This window comes from Ambystoma mexicanum, unplaced genomic scaffold (genome assembly GCF_040938575.1).
Source record: "Ambystoma mexicanum isolate Mex_15411 unplaced genomic scaffold, UKY_AmexF1_1 Mex_scaf52, whole genome shotgun sequence".
In the NCBI taxonomy this organism is placed as follows: Eukaryota; Metazoa; Chordata; class Amphibia; order Caudata; family Ambystomatidae; genus Ambystoma; species Ambystoma mexicanum.
In genome coordinates this window covers 902,642-918,110 of record NW_027182469.1, presented here as the reverse complement: position 1 = coordinate 918,110, position 15,469 = coordinate 902,642, and the positions used below count along the sequence as shown (strand labels likewise).

Here is a 15,469-nt window from a genome sequence, read left to right as displayed (position 1 = left end):
TCCGGTGGGTGAATGGGAGCTGCGCTGCCCTGGCAGTCCTTCTCACTCACTTGGCCACGAACGGCCAGGTTCTATAGACAGGAAAAGTGGACGGAGGCAAGCACACTGGTAGATGAGGGTGGCCTTTGTATGGGTCGCTACTCTGAGTGCAGTTCCCTGAGCACCGTGCCTCAGGAAAGCCAGACTTCTACTGCAGGACTCAGGGGATATCTTTGCAGCCACACGAGGCTGACACCCTTTCAATCTGGGCTTCTGGGGTCTTCTGGGAATTATTTGCATAATAGAAGGTTTCCCGCCTTAAGTTGAAACTGCAGTTCCATCTTCTGCTAAAAGAGGGCAGCAGAGTGCTTTCTTTGCGCAGAAAACAGACAAGCAATGCAATCATCTTATCTACCGTTTCCATTTTTCTTTTCCCATGCCTTTTAAAATATCAAGAGACACGTCTACAAAAGTGCCATGCATTGGCCGGGAATCGAACCCGGGCCTCCCGCTTGGGAAGCGAGAATTCTACCACTGAACTACCAATGCCTGACAAGCAGCATTACTGCGGTAGAGCGCTTGATTTAACACACCTGCCAGTTCCATGCGAATGGTCACTCGTAAACTCTTGACTTCTGCTGAAAGCCTCATTGAAGGCCTTTGCAGACGTGTGAGACTGGCACCTACTCGGGCTGGGCCTCTATGAGCTGTTTGCATAATCTGAGATTGCCCTGCTTCCAGTCAAGGCGCAGCGGCCCCTTCTTCTAAAAGGGATCAGCAGAGTGATCGCTAGTAGCAGAAATAAGGCAAGCAAGGCAATCAAGGCTTGTTTTTTTTGTTTGGTCTCTTCCTTTTCACGATGCTTCAAAGTCAACGAAAGGTACATGTGCAAAACGCTCATGCATTGGCCGGGAATCGAACCCGGGCCTCCCGCGTGGCAGGCGAGAATTCTACCACTGAACCACCAATGCCTTACATGCTGCACACTGGCGCTACAGTGCTCTGGACCATTTCAGCCCAGAGCAGCTGATTTAACAGAGCACTGCAGTGACATGAGGATGGCGCCAGCTCCGGTGGGTGAATGGGAGCTGCGCTGCCCTGGCAGTCCTTCTCACTCACTTGGCCACGAACGGCCAGGTTCTATAGACAGGAAAAGTCGACAGAGGCAAGCACACTGGTAGATGAGGGTGGCCTTTGTATGGGTCGCTACTCTGAGTGCAGTTCCCTGAGCACCGTGCCTCAGGAAAGCCAGACTTCTACCGCAGGACTCAGGGGATATCTTTGCAGCCACACGAGGCTGACACCCTTTCAATCTGGGCTTCTGGGGTCTTCTGGGAATTATTTGCATAATAGAAGGTTTCCCGCCTTAAGTTGAAACTGCAGTTCCATCTTCTGCTAAAAGAGGGCAGCAGAGTGCTTTCTTTGCGCAGAAAACAGACAAGCAATGCAATCATCTTATCTACCGTTTCCATTTTTCTTTTCCCATGCCTTTTAAAATATCAAGAGACACGTCTACAAAAGTGCCATGCATTGGCCGGGAATCGAACCCGGGCCTCCCGCTTGGGAAGCGAGAATTTTACCACTGAACTACCAATGCTTGACAAGGAGCATTACTGCGGTAGAGCGCTTGATTTAACACACCTGCCAGTTCCATGCGAATGGTCACTCGTAAACTCTTGACTTCTGCTGAAAGCCTCATTGAAGGCCTTTGCAGACGTGTGAGACTGGCACCTACTCGGGCTGGGCCTCTATGAGCTGTTTGCATAATCTGAGATTGCCCTGCTTCCAGTCAAGGCGCAGCGGCCCCTTCTACTAAAAGGGATCAGCAGAGTGATCGCTAGTAGCAGAAATAAGGCAAGCAAGGCAATCAAGGCTTGTTTTTTTTGTTTGGTCTCTTCCTTTTCACGATGCTTCAAAGTCAACGAAAGGTACATGTGCAAAACGCTCATGCATTGGCCGGGAATCGAACCCGGGCCTCCCGCGTGGCAGGCGAGAATTCTACCACTGAACCACCAATGCCTTACATGCTGCACACTGGCGCTACAGTGCTCTGGACCATTTCAGCCCAGAGCAGCTGATTTAACAGAGCACTGCAGTGACATGAGGATGGCGCCAGCTCCGGTGGGTGAATGGGAGCTGCGCTGCCCTGGCAGTCCTTCTCACTCACTTGGCCACGAACGGCCAGGTTCTATAGACAGGAAAAGTCGACAGAGGCAAGCACACTGGTAGATGAGGGTGGCCTTTGTATGGGTCGCTACTCTGAGTGCAGTTCCCTGAGCACCGTGCCTCAGGAAAGCCAGACTTCTACCGCAGGACTCAGGGGATATCTTTGCAGCCACACGAGGCTGACACCCTTTCAATCTGGGCTTCTGGGGTCTTCTGGGAATTATTTGCATAATAGAAGGTTTCCCGCCTTAAGTTGAAACTGCAGTTCCATCTTCTGCTAAAAGAGGGCAGCAGAGTGCTTTCTTTGCGCAGAAAACAGACAAGCAATGCAATCATCTTATCTACCGTTTCCATTTTTCTTTTCCCATGCCTTTTAAAATATCAAGAGACACGTCTACAAAAGTGCCATGCATTGGCCGGGAATCGAACCCGGGCCTCCCGCTTGGGAAGCGAGAATTCTACCACTGAACTACCAATGCTTGACAAGCAGCATTACTGCCGTAGAGCGCTTGATTTAACACACATGCCAGTTCCATGCGAATGGTCACTCGTAAACTCTTGACTTCTGCTGCAAGCCTCATTGAAGGCCTTTGCAGACGTGTGAGACTGGCACCTACTCGGGCTGGGCCTCTATGAGCTGTTTGCATAATCTGAGATTGCCCTGCTTCCAGTCAAGGCGCAGCGGCCCCTTCTACTAAAAGGGATCAGCAGAGTGATCGCTAGTAGCAGAAATAAGGCAAGCAAGGCAATCAAGGCTTGTTTTTTTGTTTGGTCTCTTCCTTTTCACGATGCTTCAAAGTCAATGAAAGGTACATGTGCAAAACGCTCATGCATTGGCCGGGAATCGAACCCGGGCCTCCCGCGTGGCAGGCGAGAATTCTACCACTGAACCACCAATGCCTTACATGCTGCACACTGGCGCTACAGTGCTCTGGACCATTACAGCCCAGAGCAGCTGATTTAACAGAGCACTGCAGTGACATGAGGATGGCGCCAGCTCCGGTGGGTGAATGGGAGCTGCGCTGCCCTGGCAGTCCTTCTCACTCACTTGGCCACGAACGGCCAGGTTCTATAGACAGGAAAAGTGGACAGAGGCAAGCACACTGGTAGATGAGGGTGGACTTTGTATGGGTCGCTACTCTGAGTGCAGTTCCCTGAGCACCGTGCCTCAGGAAAGCCAGACTTCTACTGCAGGACTCAGGGGATATCTTTGCAGCCACACGAGGCTGACACCCTTTCAATCTGGGCTTCTGGGGTCTTCTGGGAATTATTTGCATAATAGAAGGTTTCCCGCCTTAAGTTGAAACTGCAGTTCCATCTTCTGCTAAAAGAGGGCAGCAGAGTGCTTTCTTTGCGCAGAAAACAGACAAGCAATGCAATCATCTTATCTACCGTTTCCATTTTTCTTTTCCCATGCCTTTTAAAATATCAAGAGACACGTCTACAAAAGTGCCATGCATTGGCCGGGAATCAAACCCGGGCCTCCCGCGTGGCAGGCGAGAATTCTACCACTGAACCACCAATGCCTTACATGCTGCACACTGGCGCTACAGTGCTCTGGACCATTGCAGGCCAGAGCAGCTGATTTAACAGAGCACTGCAGTGACATGAGGATGGCGCCAGCTCCGGTGGGTGAATGGGAGCTGCGCTGCCCTGGCAGTCCTTCTCACTCACTTGGCCACGAACGGCCAGGTTCTATAGACAGGAAAAGTGGACAGAGGCAAGCACACTGGTAGATGAGGGTGGCCTTTGTATGGGTCGCTACTCTGAGTGCAGTTCCCTGAGCACCGTGCCTCAGGAAAGCCAGACTTCTACCGCAGGACTCAGGGGATATCTTTGCAGCCACACGAGGCTGACACCCTTTCAATCTGGGCTTCTGGGGTCTTCTGGGAATTATTTGCATAATAGAAGGTTTCCCGCCTTAAGTTGAAACTGCAGTTCCATCTTCTGCTAAAAGAGGGCAGCAGAGTGCTTTCTTTGCGCAGAAAACAGACAAGCAATGCAATCATCTTATCTACCGTTTCCATTTTTCTTTTCCCATGCCTTTTAAAATATCAAGAGACACGTCTACAAAAGTGCCATGCATTGGCCGGGAATCGAACCCGGGCCTCCCGCTTGGGAAGCGAGAATTCTACCACTGAACTACCAATGCCTGACAAGCAGCATTACTGCGGTAGAGCGCTTGATTTAACACACCTGCCAGTTCCATGCGAATGGTCACTCGTAAACTCTTGACTTCTGCTGAAAGCCTCATTGAAGGCATTTGCAGACGTGTGAGACTGGCACCTACTCGGGCTGGGCCTCTATGAGCTGTTTGCATAATCTGAGATTGCCCTGCTTCCAGTCAAGGCGCAGCGGCCCCTTCTTCTAAAAGGGATCAGCAGAGTGATCGCTAGTAGCAGAAATAAGGCAAGCAAGGCAATCAAGGCTTGTTTTTTTTGTTTGGTCTCTTCCTTTTCACGATGCTTCAAAGTCAACGAAAGGTACATGTGCAAAACGCTCATGCATTGGCTGGGAATCGAACCTGGGCCTCCCGCGCGGCAGGCGAGAATTCTACCACTGAACCACCAATGCCTTACATGCTGCACACTGGCGGTACAGTGCTCTGGACCATTTCAGCCCAGAGCAGCTGATTTAACAGAGCACTGCAGTGACATGAGGATGGCGCCAGCTCCGGTGGGTGAATGGGAGCTGCGCTGCCCTGGCAGTCCTTCTCACTCACTTGGCCACGAACGGCCAGGTTCTATAGACAGGAAAAGTCGACAGAGGCAAGCACACTGGTAGATGAGGGTGGCCTTTGTATGGGTCGCTACTCTGAGTGCAGTTCCCTGAGCACCGTGCCTCAGGAAAGCCAGACTTCTACCGCAGGACTCAGGGGATATCTTTGCAGCCACACGAGGCTGACACCCTTTCAATCTGGGCTTCTGGGGTCTTCTGGGAATTATTTGCATAATAGAAGGTTTCCCGCCTTAAGTTGAAACTGCAGTTCCATCTTCTGCTAAAAGAGGGCAGCAGAGTGCTTTCTTTGCGCAGAAAACAGACAAGCAATGCAATCATCTTATCTACCGTTTCCATTTTTCTTTTCCCATGCCTTTTAAAATATCAAGAGACACGTCTACAAAAGCGCCATGCATTGGCCGGGAATCGAACCCGGGCCTCCCCCTTGGGAAGCGAGAATTCTACCACTGAACTACCAATGCTTGACAAGCAGCATTACTGCCGTAGAGCGCTTGATTTAACACACATGCCAGTTCCATGCGAATGGTCACTCGTAAACTCTTGACTTCTGCTGAAAGCCTCATTGAAGGCCTTTGCAGACGTGTGAGACTGGCACCTACTCGGGCTGGGCCTCTATGAGCTGTTTGCATAATCTGAGATTGCCCTGCTTCCAGTCAAGGCGCAGCGGCCCCTTCTACTAAAAGGGATCAGCAGAGTGATCGCTAGTAGCAGAAATAAGGCAAGCAAGGCAATCAAGGCTTGTTTTTTTTGTTTGGTCTCTTCCTTTTCACGATGCTTCAAAGTCAATGAAAGGTACATGTGCAAAACGCTCATGCATTGGCCGGGAATCGAACCCGGGCCTCCCGCGTGGCAGGCGAGAATTCTACCACTGAACCACCAATGCCTTACATGCTGCACACTGGCGCTACAGTGCTCTGGACCATTACAGCCCAGAGCAGCTGATTTAACAGAGCACTGCAGTGACATGAGGATGGCGCCAGCTCCGGTGGGTGAATGGGAGCTGCGCTGCCCTGGCAGTCCTTCTCACTCACTTGGCCACGAACGGCCAGGTTCTATAGACAGGAAAAGTGGACAGAGGCAAGCACACTGGTAGATGAGGGTGGACTTTGTATGGGTCGCTACTCTGAGTGCAGTTCCCTGAGCACCGTGCCTCAGGAAAGCCAGACTTCTACTGCAGGACTCAGGGGATATCTTTGCAGCCACACGAGGCTGACACCCTTTCAATCTGGGCTTCTGGGGTCTTCTGGGAATTATTTGCATAATAGAAGGTTTCCCGCCTTAAGTTGAAACTGCAGTTCCATCTTCTGCTAAAAGAGGGCAGCAGAGTGCTTTCTTTGCGCAGAAAACAGACAAGCAATGCAATCATCTTATCTACCGTTTCCATTTTTCTTTTCCCATGCCTTTTAAAATATCAAGAGACACGTCTACAAAAGTGCCATGCATTGGCCGGGAATCGAACCCGGGCCTCCCGCTTGGGAAGCGAGAATTCTACCACTGAGCTACCAATGCCTGACAAGCAGCAATACTGCGGTAGAGCACTTGATTTAACACACCTGCCAGTTCCATGCGAATGGTCACTCGTAAACTCTTGACTTCTGCTGAAAGCCTCATTGAAGGCCTTTGCAGACGTGTGAGACTGGCACCTACTTGGGCTGGGCCTCTATGAGCTGTTTGCATAATCTGAGATTGCCCTGCTTCCAGTCAAGGCGCAGCGGCCCCTTCTACTAAAAGGGATCAGCAGAGTGATCGCTAGTAGCAGAAATAAGGCAAGCAAGGCAATCAAGGCTTGTTTTTTTGTTCGGTCTCTTCCTTTTCACGATGCTTCAAAGTCAACGAAAGGTACATGTGCAAAACGCTCATGCATTGGCCGGGAATCGAACCCGGGCCTCCCGCGTGGCAGGCGAGAATTCTACCACTGAACCACCAATGCCTTACATGCTGCACACTGGCGCTACAGTGCTCTGGACCATTGCAGCCCAGAGCAGCTGATTTAACAGAGCACTGCAGTGACATGAGGATGGCGCCAGCTCCGGTGGGTGAATGGGAGCTGCGCTGCCCTGGCAGTCCTTCTCACTCACTTGGCCACGAACGGCCAGGTTCTATAGACAGGAAAAGTGGACAGAGGCAAGCACACTGGTAGATGAGGGTGGCCTTTGTATGGGTCGCTACTCTGAGTGCAGTTCCCTGAGCACCGTGCCTCAGGAAAGCCAGACTTCTACCGCAGGACTCAGGGGATATCTTTGCAGCCACACGAGGCTGACACCCTTTCAATCTGGGCTTCTGGGGTCTTCTGGGAATTATTTGCATAATAGGTTTCCCGCCTTAAATTGAAACTGCCGTTCCATCTTCTGCTAAAAGAGGGCAGCAGAGTGCTTTCTTTGCGCAGAAAACAGACAAGCAATGCAATCATCTTATCTACCGTTTCCATTTTTCTTTTCCCATGCCTTTTAAAATATCAAGAGACACGTCTACAAAAGTGCCATGCATTGGCCGGGAATCGAACCCGGGCCTCCCGCTTGGGAAGCGAGAATTCTACCACTGAACTACCAATGCCTGACAAGCAACATTACTGCGGTAGAGCACTTGATTTAACACACCTGCCAGTTCCATGCGAATGGTCACTCGTAAACTCTTGACTTCTGCTGAAAGCCTCATTGAAGGCCTTTGCAGACGTGTGAGACTGGCACCTACTCGGGCTGGGCCTCTATGAGCGTTTTGCATAATCTGAGATTGCCCTGCTTCCAGTCAAGGCGCAGCGGCCCCTTCTACTAAAAGGGATCAGCAGAGTGATCGCTAGTAGCAGAAATAAGGCAAGCAAGGCAATCAAGGCTTGTTTTTTTGTTCGGTCTCTTCCTTTTCACGATGCTTCAAAGTCAACGAAAGGTACATGTGCAAAACGCTCATGCATTGGCCGGGAATCGAACCCGGGCCTCCCGCGTGGCAGGCGAGAATTCTACCACTGAACCACCAATGCCTTACATGCTGTACACTGGCGCTACAGTGCTCTGGACCATTGCAGCCCAGAGCAGCTGATTTAACAGAGCACTGCAGTGACATGAGGATGGCGCCAGCTCCGGTGGGTGAATGGGAGCTGCGCTGCCCTGGCAGTCCTTCTCACTCACTTGGCCACGAACGGCCACGAACGGCCAGGTTCTATAGACAGGAAAAGTGGACAGAGGCAAGCACACTGGTAGATGAGGGTGGCCTTTGTATGGGTCGCTACTCTGAGTGCAGTTCCCTGAGCACCGTGCCTCAGGAAAGCCAGACTTCTACCGCAGGACTCAGGGGATATCTTTGCAGCCACACGAGGCTGACACCCTTTCAATCTGGGCTTCTGGGGTCTTCTGGGAATTATTTGCATAATAGAAGGTTTCCCGCCTTAAGTTGAAACTGCCGTTCCATCTTCTGCTAAAAGAGGGCAGCAGAGTGCTTTCTTTGCGCAGAAAACAGACAAGCAATGCAATCATCTTATCTACCGTTTCCATTTTTCTTTTCCCATGCCTTTTAAAATATCAAGAGACACGTCTACAAAAGTGCCATGCATTGGCCGGGAATCGAACCCGGGCCTCCCACTTGGGAAGCGAGAATTCTACCACTGAGCTACCAATGCCTGACAAGCAGCATTACTGCGGTAGAGCACTTGATTTAACACACCTGCCAGTTCCATGCGAATGGTCACTCGTAAACTCTTGACTTCTGCTGAAAGCCTCATTGAAGGCCTTTGCAGACGTGTGAGACTGGCACCTACTCGGGCTGGGCCTCTATGAGCTGTTTGCATAATCTGAGATTGCCCTGCTTCCAGTCAAGGCGCAGCGGCCCCTTCTACTAAAAGGGATCAGCAGAGTGATCGCTAGTAGCAGAAATAAGGCAAGCAAGGCAATCAAGGCTTGTTTTTTTGTTCGGTCTCTTCCTTTTCACGATGCTTCAAAGTCAACGAAAGGTACATGTGCAAAACGCTCATGCATTGGCCGGGAATCGAACCCGGGCCTCCCGCGTGGCAGGCGAGAATTCTACCACTGAACCACCAATGCCTTACATGCTGCACACTGGCGCTACAGTGCTCTGGACCATTGCAGCCCAGAGCAGCTGATTTAACAGAGCACTGCAGTGACATGAGGATGGCGCCAGCTCCGGTGGGTGAATGGGAGCTGCGCTGCCCTGGCAGTCCTTCTCACTCACTTGGCCACGAACGGCCAGGTTCTATAGACAGGAAAAGTGGACGGAGGCAAGCACACTGGTAGATGAGGGTGGCCTTTGTATGGGTCGCTACTCTGAGTGCAGTTCCCTGAGCACCGTGCCTCAGGAAAGCCAGACTTCTACTGCAGGACTCAGGGGATATCTTTGCAGCCACACGAGGCTGACACCCTTTCAATCTGGGCTTCTGGGGTCTTCTGGGAATTATTTGCATAATAGAAGGTTTCCCGCCTTAAGTTGAAACTGCAGTTCCATCTTCTGCTAAAAGAGGGCAGCAGAGTGCTTTCTTTGCGCAGAAAACAGACAAGCAATGCAATCATCTTATCTACCGTTTCCATTTTTCTTTTCCCATGCCTTTTAAAATATCAAGAGACACGTCTACAAAAGTGCCATGCATTGGCCGGGAATCGAACCCGGGCCTCCCGCTTGGGAAGCGAGAATTCTACCACTGAACTACCAATGCCTGACAAGCAGCATTACTGCGGTAGAGCGCTTGATTTAACACACCTGCCAGTTCCATGCGAATGGTCACTCGTAAACTCTTGACTTCTGCTGAAAGCCTCATTGAAGGCCTTTGCAGACGTGTGAGACTGGCACCTACTCGGGCTGGGCCTCTATGAGCTGTTTGCATAATCTGAGATTGCCCTGCTTCCAGTCAAGGCGCAGCGGCCCCTTCTTCTAAAAGGGATCAGCAGAGTGATCGCTAGTAGCAGAAATAAGGCAAGCAAGGCAATCAAGGCTTGTTTTTTTTGTTTGGTCTCTTCCTTTTCACGATGCTTCAAAGTCAACGAAAGGTACATGTGCAAAACGCTCATGCATTGGCCGGGAATCGAACCCGGGCCTCCCGCGTGGCAGGCGAGAATTCTACCACTGAACCACCAATGCCTTACATGCTGCACACTGGCGCTACAGTGCTCTGGACCATTTCAGCCCAGAGCAGCTGATTTAACAGAGCACTGCAGTGACATGAGGATGGCGCCAGCTCCGGTGGGTGAATGGGAGCTGCGCTGCCCTGGCAGTCCTTCTCACTCACTTGGCCACGAACGGCCAGGTTCTATAGACAGGAAAAGTCGACAGAGGCAAGCACACTGGTAGATGAGGGTGGCCTTTGTATGGGTCGCTACTCTGAGTGCAGTTCCCTGAGCACCGTGCCTCAGGAAAGCCAGACTTCTACCGCAGGACTCAGGGGATATCTTTGCAGCCACACGAGGCTGACACCCTTTCAATCTGGGCTTCTGGGGTCTTCTGGGAATTATTTGCATAATAGAAGGTTTCCCGCCTTAAGTTGAAACTGCAGTTCCATCTTCTGCTAAAAGAGGGCAGCAGAGTGCTTTCTTTGCGCAGAAAACAGACAAGCAATGCAATCATCTTATCTACCGTTTCCATTTTTCTTTTCCCATGCCTTTTAAAATATCAAGAGACACGTCTACAAAAGTGCCATGCATTGGCCGGGAATCGAACCCGGGCCTCCCGCTTGGGAAGCGAGAATTTTACCACTGAACTACCAATGCTTGACAAGGAGCATTACTGCGGTAGAGCGCTTGATTTAACACACCTGCCAGTTCCATGCGAATGGTCACTCGTAAACTCTTGACTTCTGCTGAAAGCCTCATTGAAGGCCTTTGCAGACGTGTGAGACTGGCACCTACTCGGGCTGGGCCTCTATGAGCTGTTTGCATAATCTGAGATTGCCCTGCTTCCAGTCAAGGCGCAGCGGCCCCTTCTACTAAAAGGGATCAGCAGAGTGATCGCTAGTAGCAGAAATAAGGCAAGCAAGGCAATCAAGGCTTGTTTTTTTTGTTTGGTCTCTTCCTTTTCACGATGCTTCAAAGTCAACGAAAGGTACATGTGCAAAACGCTCATGCATTGGCCGGGAATCGAACCCGGGCCTCCCGCGTGGCAGGCGAGAATTCTACCACTGAACCACCAATGCCTTACATGCTGCACACTGGCGCTACAGTGCTCTGGACCATTTCAGCCCAGAGCAGCTGATTTAACAGAGCACTGCAGTGACATGAGGATGGCGCCAGCTCCGGTGGGTGAATGGGAGCTGCGCTGCCCTGGCAGTCCTTCTCACTCACTTGGCCACGAACGGCCAGGTTCTATAGACAGGAAAAGTCGACAGAGGCAAGCACACTGGTAGATGAGGGTGGCCTTTGTATGGGTCGCTACTCTGAGTGCAGTTCCCTGAGCACCGTGCCTCAGGAAAGCCAGACTTCTACCGCAGGACTCAGGGGATATCTTTGCAGCCACACGAGGCTGACACCCTTTCAATCTGGGCTTCTGGGGTCTTCTGGGAATTATTTGCATAATAGAAGGTTTCCCGCCTTAAGTTGAAACTGCAGTTCCATCTTCTGCTAAAAGAGGGCAGCAGAGTGCTTTCTTTGCGCAGAAAACAGACAAGCAATGCAATCATCTTATCTACCGTTTCCATTTTTCTTTCTACCACTGAACTACCAATGCTTGACAAGCAGCATTACTGCCGTAGAGCGCTTGATTTAACACACATGCCAGTTCCATGCGAATGGTCACTCGTAAACTCTTGACTTCTGCTGCAAGCCTCATTGAAGGCCTTTGCAGACGTGTGAGACTGGCACCTACTCGGGCTGGGCCTCTATGAGCTGTTTGCATAATCTGAGATTGCCCTGCTTCCAGTCAAGGCGCAGCGGCCCCTTCTACTAAAAGGGATCAGCAGAGTGATCGCTAGTAGCAGAAATAAGGCAAGCAAGGCAATCAAGGCTTGTTTTTTTGTTTGGTCTCTTCCTTTTCACGATGCTTCAAAGTCAATGAAAGGTACATGTGCAAAACGCTCATGCATTGGCCGGGAATCGAACCCGGGCCTCCCGCGTGGCAGGCGAGAATTCTACCACTGAACCACCAATGCCTTACATGCTGCACACTGGCGCTACAGTGCTCTGGACCATTACAGCCCAGAGCAGCTGATTTAACAGAGCACTGCAGTGACATGAGGATGGCGCCAGCTCCGGTGGGTGAATGGGAGCTGCGCTGCCCTGGCAGTCCTTCTCACTCACTTGGCCACGAACGGCCAGGTTCTATAGATAGGAAAAGTGGACAGAGGCAAGCACACTGGTAGATGAGGGTGGACTTTGTATGGGTCGCTACTCTGAGTGCAGTTCCCTGAGCACCGTGCCTCAGGAAAGCCAGACTTCTACTGCAGGACTCAGGGGATATCTTTGCAGCCACACGAGGCTGACACCCTTTCAATCTGGGCTTCTGGGGTCTTCTGGGAATTATTTGCATAATAGAAGGTTTCCCGCCTTAAGTTGAAACTGCAGTTCCATCTTCTGCTAAAAGAGGGCAGCAGAGTGCTTTCTTTGCGCAGAAAACAGACAAGCAATGCAATCATCTTATCTACCGTTTCCATTTTTCTTTTCCCATGCCTTTTAAAATATCAAGAGACACGTCTACAAAAGTGCCATGCATTGGCCGGGAATCAAACCCGGGCCTCCCGCGTGGCAGGCGAGAATTCTACCACTGAACCACCAATGCCTTACATGCTGCACACTGGCGCTACAGTGCTCTGGACCATTGCAGCCCAGAGCAGCTGATTTAACAGAGCACTGCAGTGACATGAGGATGGCGCCAGCTCCGGTGGGTGAATGGGAGCTGCGCTGCCCTGGCAGTCCTTCTCACTCACTTGGCCACGAACGGCCACGAACGGCCAGGTTCTATAGACAGGAAAAGTGGACAGAGGCAAGCACACTGGTAGATGAGGGTGGCCTTTGTATGGGTCGCTACTCTGAGTGCAGTTCCCTGAGCACCGTGCCTCAGGAAAGCCAGACTTCTACCGCAGGACTCAGGGGATATCTTTGCAGCCACACGAGGCTGACACCCTTTCAATCTGGGCTTCTGGGGTCTTCTGGGAATTATTTGCATAATAGGTTTCCCGCCTTAAGTTGAAACTGCCGTTCCATCTTCTGCTAAAAGAGGGCAGCAGAGTGCTTTCTTTGCGCAGAAAACAGACAAGCAATGCAATCATCTTATCTACCGTTTCCATTTTTCTTTTCCCATGCCTTTTAAAATATCAAGAGACACGTCTACAAAAGTGCCATGCATTGGCCGGGAATCGAACCCGGGCCTCCCGCTTGGGAAGCGAGAATTCTACCACTGAACTACCAATGCTTGACAAGCAGCATTACTGCGGTAGAGCGCTTGATTTAACACACCTGCCAGTTCCATGCGAATGGTCACTCGTAAACTCTTGACTTCTGCTGAAAGCCTCATTGAAGGCCTTTGCAGACGTGTGAGACTGGCACCTACTCGGGCTGGGCCTCTATGAGTGTTTTGCATAATCTGAGATTGCCCTGCTTCCAGTCAAGGCGCAGCGGCCCCTTCTACTAAAAGGGATCAGCAGAGTGATCGCTAGTAGCAGAAATAAGGCAAGCAAGGCAATCAAGGCTTGTTTTTTTGTTCGGTCTCTTCCTTTTCACGATGCTTCAAAGTCAACGAAAGGTACATGTGCAAAACGCTCATGCATTGGCCGGGAATCGAACCCGGGCCTCCCGCGTGGCAGGCGAGAATTCTACCACTGAACCACCAATGCCTTACATGCTGCACACTGGCGCTACAGTGCTCTGGACCATTGCAGCCCAGAGCAGCTGATTTAACAGAGCACTGCAGTGACATGAGGATGGCGCCAGCTCCGGTGGGTGAATGGGAGCTGCGCTGCCCTGGCAGTCCTTCTCACTCACTTGGCCACGAACGGCCAGGTTCTATAGACAGGAAAAGTGGACAGAGGCAAGCACACTGGTAGATGAGGGTGGCCTTTGTATGGGTCGCTACTCTGAGTGCAGTTCCCTGAGCACCGTGCCTCAGGAAAGCCAGACTTCTACCGCAGGACTCAGGGGATATCTTTGCAGCCACACGAGGCTGACACCCTTTCAATCTGGGCTTCTGGGGTCTTCTGGGAATTATTTGCATAATAGGTTTCCCGCCTTAAATTGAAACTGCCGTTCCATCTTCTGCTAAAAGAGGGCAGCAGAGTGCTTTCTTTGCGCAGAAAACAGACAAGCAATGCAATCATCTTATCTACCGTTTCCATTTTTCTTTTCCCATGCCTTTTAAAATATCAAGAGACACGTCTACAAAAGTGCCATGCATTGGCCGGGAATCGAACCCGGGCCTCCCGCTTGGGAAGCGAGAATTCTACCACTGAACTACCAATGCCTGACAAGCAGCATTACTGCGGTAGAGCACTTGATTTAACACACCTGCCAGTTCCATGCGAATGGTCACTCGTAAACTCTTGACTTCTGCTGAAAGCCTCATTGAAGGCCTTTGCAGACGTGTGAGACTGGCACCTACTCGGGCTGGGCCTCTATGAGCGTTTTGCATAATCTGAGATTGCCCTGCTTCCAGTCAAGGCGCAGCGGCCCCTTCTACTAAAAGGGATCAGCAGAGTGATCGCTAGTAGCAGAAATAAGGCAAGCAAGGCAATCAAGGCTTGTTTTTTTGTTCGGTCTCTTCCTTTTCACGATGCTTCAAAGTCAACGAAAGGTACATGTGCAAAACGCTCATGCATTGGCCGGGAATCGAACCCGGGCCTCCCGCGTGGCAGGCGAGAATTCTACCACTGAACCACCAATGCCTTACATGCTGTACACTGGCGCTACAGTGCTCTGGACCATTGCAGCCCAGAGCAGCTGATTTAACAGAGCACTGCAGTGACATGAGGATGGCGCCAGCTCCGGTGGGTGAATGGGAGCTGCGCTGCCCTGGCAGTCCTTCTCACTCACTTGGCCACGAACGGCCACGAACGGCCAGGTTCTATAGACAGGAAAAGTGGACAGAGGCAAGCACACTGGTAGATGAGGGTGGCCTTTGTATGGGTCGCTACTCTGAGTGCAGTTCCCTGAGCACCGTGCCTCAGGAAAGCCAGACTTCTACCGCAGGACTCAGGGGATATCTTTGCAGCCACACGAGGCTGACACCCTTTCAATCTGGGCTTCTGGGGTCTTCTGGGAATTATTTGCATAATAGAAGGTTTCCCGCCTTAAGTTGAAACTGCCGTTCCATCTTCTGCTAAAAGAGGGCAGCAGAGTGCTTTCTTTGCGCAGAAAACAGACAAGCAATGCAATCATCTTATCTACCGTTTCCATTTTTCTTTTCCCATGCCTTTTAAAATATCAAGAGACACGTCTACAAAAGTGCCATGCATTGGCCGGGAATCGAACCCGGGCCTCCCACTTGGGAAGCGAGAATTCTACCACTGAGCTACCAATGCCTGACAAGCAGCATTACTGCGGTAGAGCACTTGATTTAACACACCTGCCAGTTCCATGCGAATGGTCACTCGTAAACTCTTGACTTCTGCTGAAAGCCTCATTGAAGGCCTTTGCAGACGTGTGAGACTGGCACCTACTCGGGCTGG

General features: G+C 51.2%; 22 non-coding genes across 22 annotated transcripts; all 22 read right to left on the bottom strand.

The window, feature by feature from the left end:
• Positions 1 to 457: 457 nt before the first annotated feature.
• Positions 458 to 528, bottom strand: TRNAG-CCC (transfer RNA glycine (anticodon CCC)). The gene has a single exon. It is a non-coding gene; the product is annotated as a tRNA-Gly (tRNA).
• Positions 529 to 879: 351 nt separating this feature from the next.
• Positions 880 to 950, bottom strand: TRNAG-GCC (transfer RNA glycine (anticodon GCC)). Its single transcript has one exon. It is a non-coding gene; the product is annotated as a tRNA-Gly (tRNA).
• Positions 951 to 1,505: 555 nt separating this feature from the next.
• TRNAG-CCC (transfer RNA glycine (anticodon CCC)) lies at positions 1,506 to 1,576 on the bottom strand. The gene has a single exon. It is a non-coding gene; the product is annotated as a tRNA-Gly (tRNA).
• Positions 1,577 to 1,927: 351 nt separating this feature from the next.
• Positions 1,928 to 1,998, bottom strand: TRNAG-GCC (transfer RNA glycine (anticodon GCC)). Its single transcript has one exon. It is a non-coding gene; the product is annotated as a tRNA-Gly (tRNA).
• A 555-nt stretch (positions 1,999 to 2,553) lies between these two features.
• TRNAG-CCC (transfer RNA glycine (anticodon CCC)) lies at positions 2,554 to 2,624 on the bottom strand. The gene has a single exon. It is a non-coding gene; the product is annotated as a tRNA-Gly (tRNA).
• A 350-nt stretch (positions 2,625 to 2,974) lies between these two features.
• On the bottom strand, positions 2,975 to 3,045 carry TRNAG-GCC (transfer RNA glycine (anticodon GCC)). The gene has a single exon. It is a non-coding gene; the product is annotated as a tRNA-Gly (tRNA).
• A 1,181-nt stretch (positions 3,046 to 4,226) lies between these two features.
• Positions 4,227 to 4,297, bottom strand: TRNAG-CCC (transfer RNA glycine (anticodon CCC)). Its single transcript has one exon. It is a non-coding gene; the product is annotated as a tRNA-Gly (tRNA).
• Positions 4,298 to 5,696: 1,399 nt separating this feature from the next.
• TRNAG-GCC (transfer RNA glycine (anticodon GCC)) lies at positions 5,697 to 5,767 on the bottom strand. Its single transcript has one exon. It is a non-coding gene; the product is annotated as a tRNA-Gly (tRNA).
• A 555-nt stretch (positions 5,768 to 6,322) lies between these two features.
• On the bottom strand, positions 6,323 to 6,393 carry TRNAG-CCC (transfer RNA glycine (anticodon CCC)). Its single transcript has one exon. It is a non-coding gene; the product is annotated as a tRNA-Gly (tRNA).
• A 350-nt stretch (positions 6,394 to 6,743) lies between these two features.
• TRNAG-GCC (transfer RNA glycine (anticodon GCC)) lies at positions 6,744 to 6,814 on the bottom strand. Its single transcript has one exon. It is a non-coding gene; the product is annotated as a tRNA-Gly (tRNA).
• Positions 6,815 to 7,366: 552 nt separating this feature from the next.
• Positions 7,367 to 7,437, bottom strand: TRNAG-CCC (transfer RNA glycine (anticodon CCC)). Its single transcript has one exon. It is a non-coding gene; the product is annotated as a tRNA-Gly (tRNA).
• Positions 7,438 to 7,787: 350 nt separating this feature from the next.
• TRNAG-GCC (transfer RNA glycine (anticodon GCC)) lies at positions 7,788 to 7,858 on the bottom strand. Its single transcript has one exon. It is a non-coding gene; the product is annotated as a tRNA-Gly (tRNA).
• Positions 7,859 to 8,844: 986 nt separating this feature from the next.
• TRNAG-GCC (transfer RNA glycine (anticodon GCC)) lies at positions 8,845 to 8,915 on the bottom strand. The gene has a single exon. It is a non-coding gene; the product is annotated as a tRNA-Gly (tRNA).
• A 555-nt stretch (positions 8,916 to 9,470) lies between these two features.
• On the bottom strand, positions 9,471 to 9,541 carry TRNAG-CCC (transfer RNA glycine (anticodon CCC)). Its single transcript has one exon. It is a non-coding gene; the product is annotated as a tRNA-Gly (tRNA).
• A 351-nt stretch (positions 9,542 to 9,892) lies between these two features.
• Positions 9,893 to 9,963, bottom strand: TRNAG-GCC (transfer RNA glycine (anticodon GCC)). The gene has a single exon. It is a non-coding gene; the product is annotated as a tRNA-Gly (tRNA).
• A 555-nt stretch (positions 9,964 to 10,518) lies between these two features.
• On the bottom strand, positions 10,519 to 10,589 carry TRNAG-CCC (transfer RNA glycine (anticodon CCC)). Its single transcript has one exon. It is a non-coding gene; the product is annotated as a tRNA-Gly (tRNA).
• Positions 10,590 to 10,940: 351 nt separating this feature from the next.
• TRNAG-GCC (transfer RNA glycine (anticodon GCC)) lies at positions 10,941 to 11,011 on the bottom strand. Its single transcript has one exon. It is a non-coding gene; the product is annotated as a tRNA-Gly (tRNA).
• An 880-nt stretch (positions 11,012 to 11,891) lies between these two features.
• TRNAG-GCC (transfer RNA glycine (anticodon GCC)) lies at positions 11,892 to 11,962 on the bottom strand. The gene has a single exon. It is a non-coding gene; the product is annotated as a tRNA-Gly (tRNA).
• A 1,188-nt stretch (positions 11,963 to 13,150) lies between these two features.
• Positions 13,151 to 13,221, bottom strand: TRNAG-CCC (transfer RNA glycine (anticodon CCC)). The gene has a single exon. It is a non-coding gene; the product is annotated as a tRNA-Gly (tRNA).
• A 350-nt stretch (positions 13,222 to 13,571) lies between these two features.
• On the bottom strand, positions 13,572 to 13,642 carry TRNAG-GCC (transfer RNA glycine (anticodon GCC)). Its single transcript has one exon. It is a non-coding gene; the product is annotated as a tRNA-Gly (tRNA).
• A 552-nt stretch (positions 13,643 to 14,194) lies between these two features.
• On the bottom strand, positions 14,195 to 14,265 carry TRNAG-CCC (transfer RNA glycine (anticodon CCC)). Its single transcript has one exon. It is a non-coding gene; the product is annotated as a tRNA-Gly (tRNA).
• A 350-nt stretch (positions 14,266 to 14,615) lies between these two features.
• On the bottom strand, positions 14,616 to 14,686 carry TRNAG-GCC (transfer RNA glycine (anticodon GCC)). Its single transcript has one exon. It is a non-coding gene; the product is annotated as a tRNA-Gly (tRNA).
• Between the last annotated feature and the right edge of the window lie 783 nt (positions 14,687 to 15,469).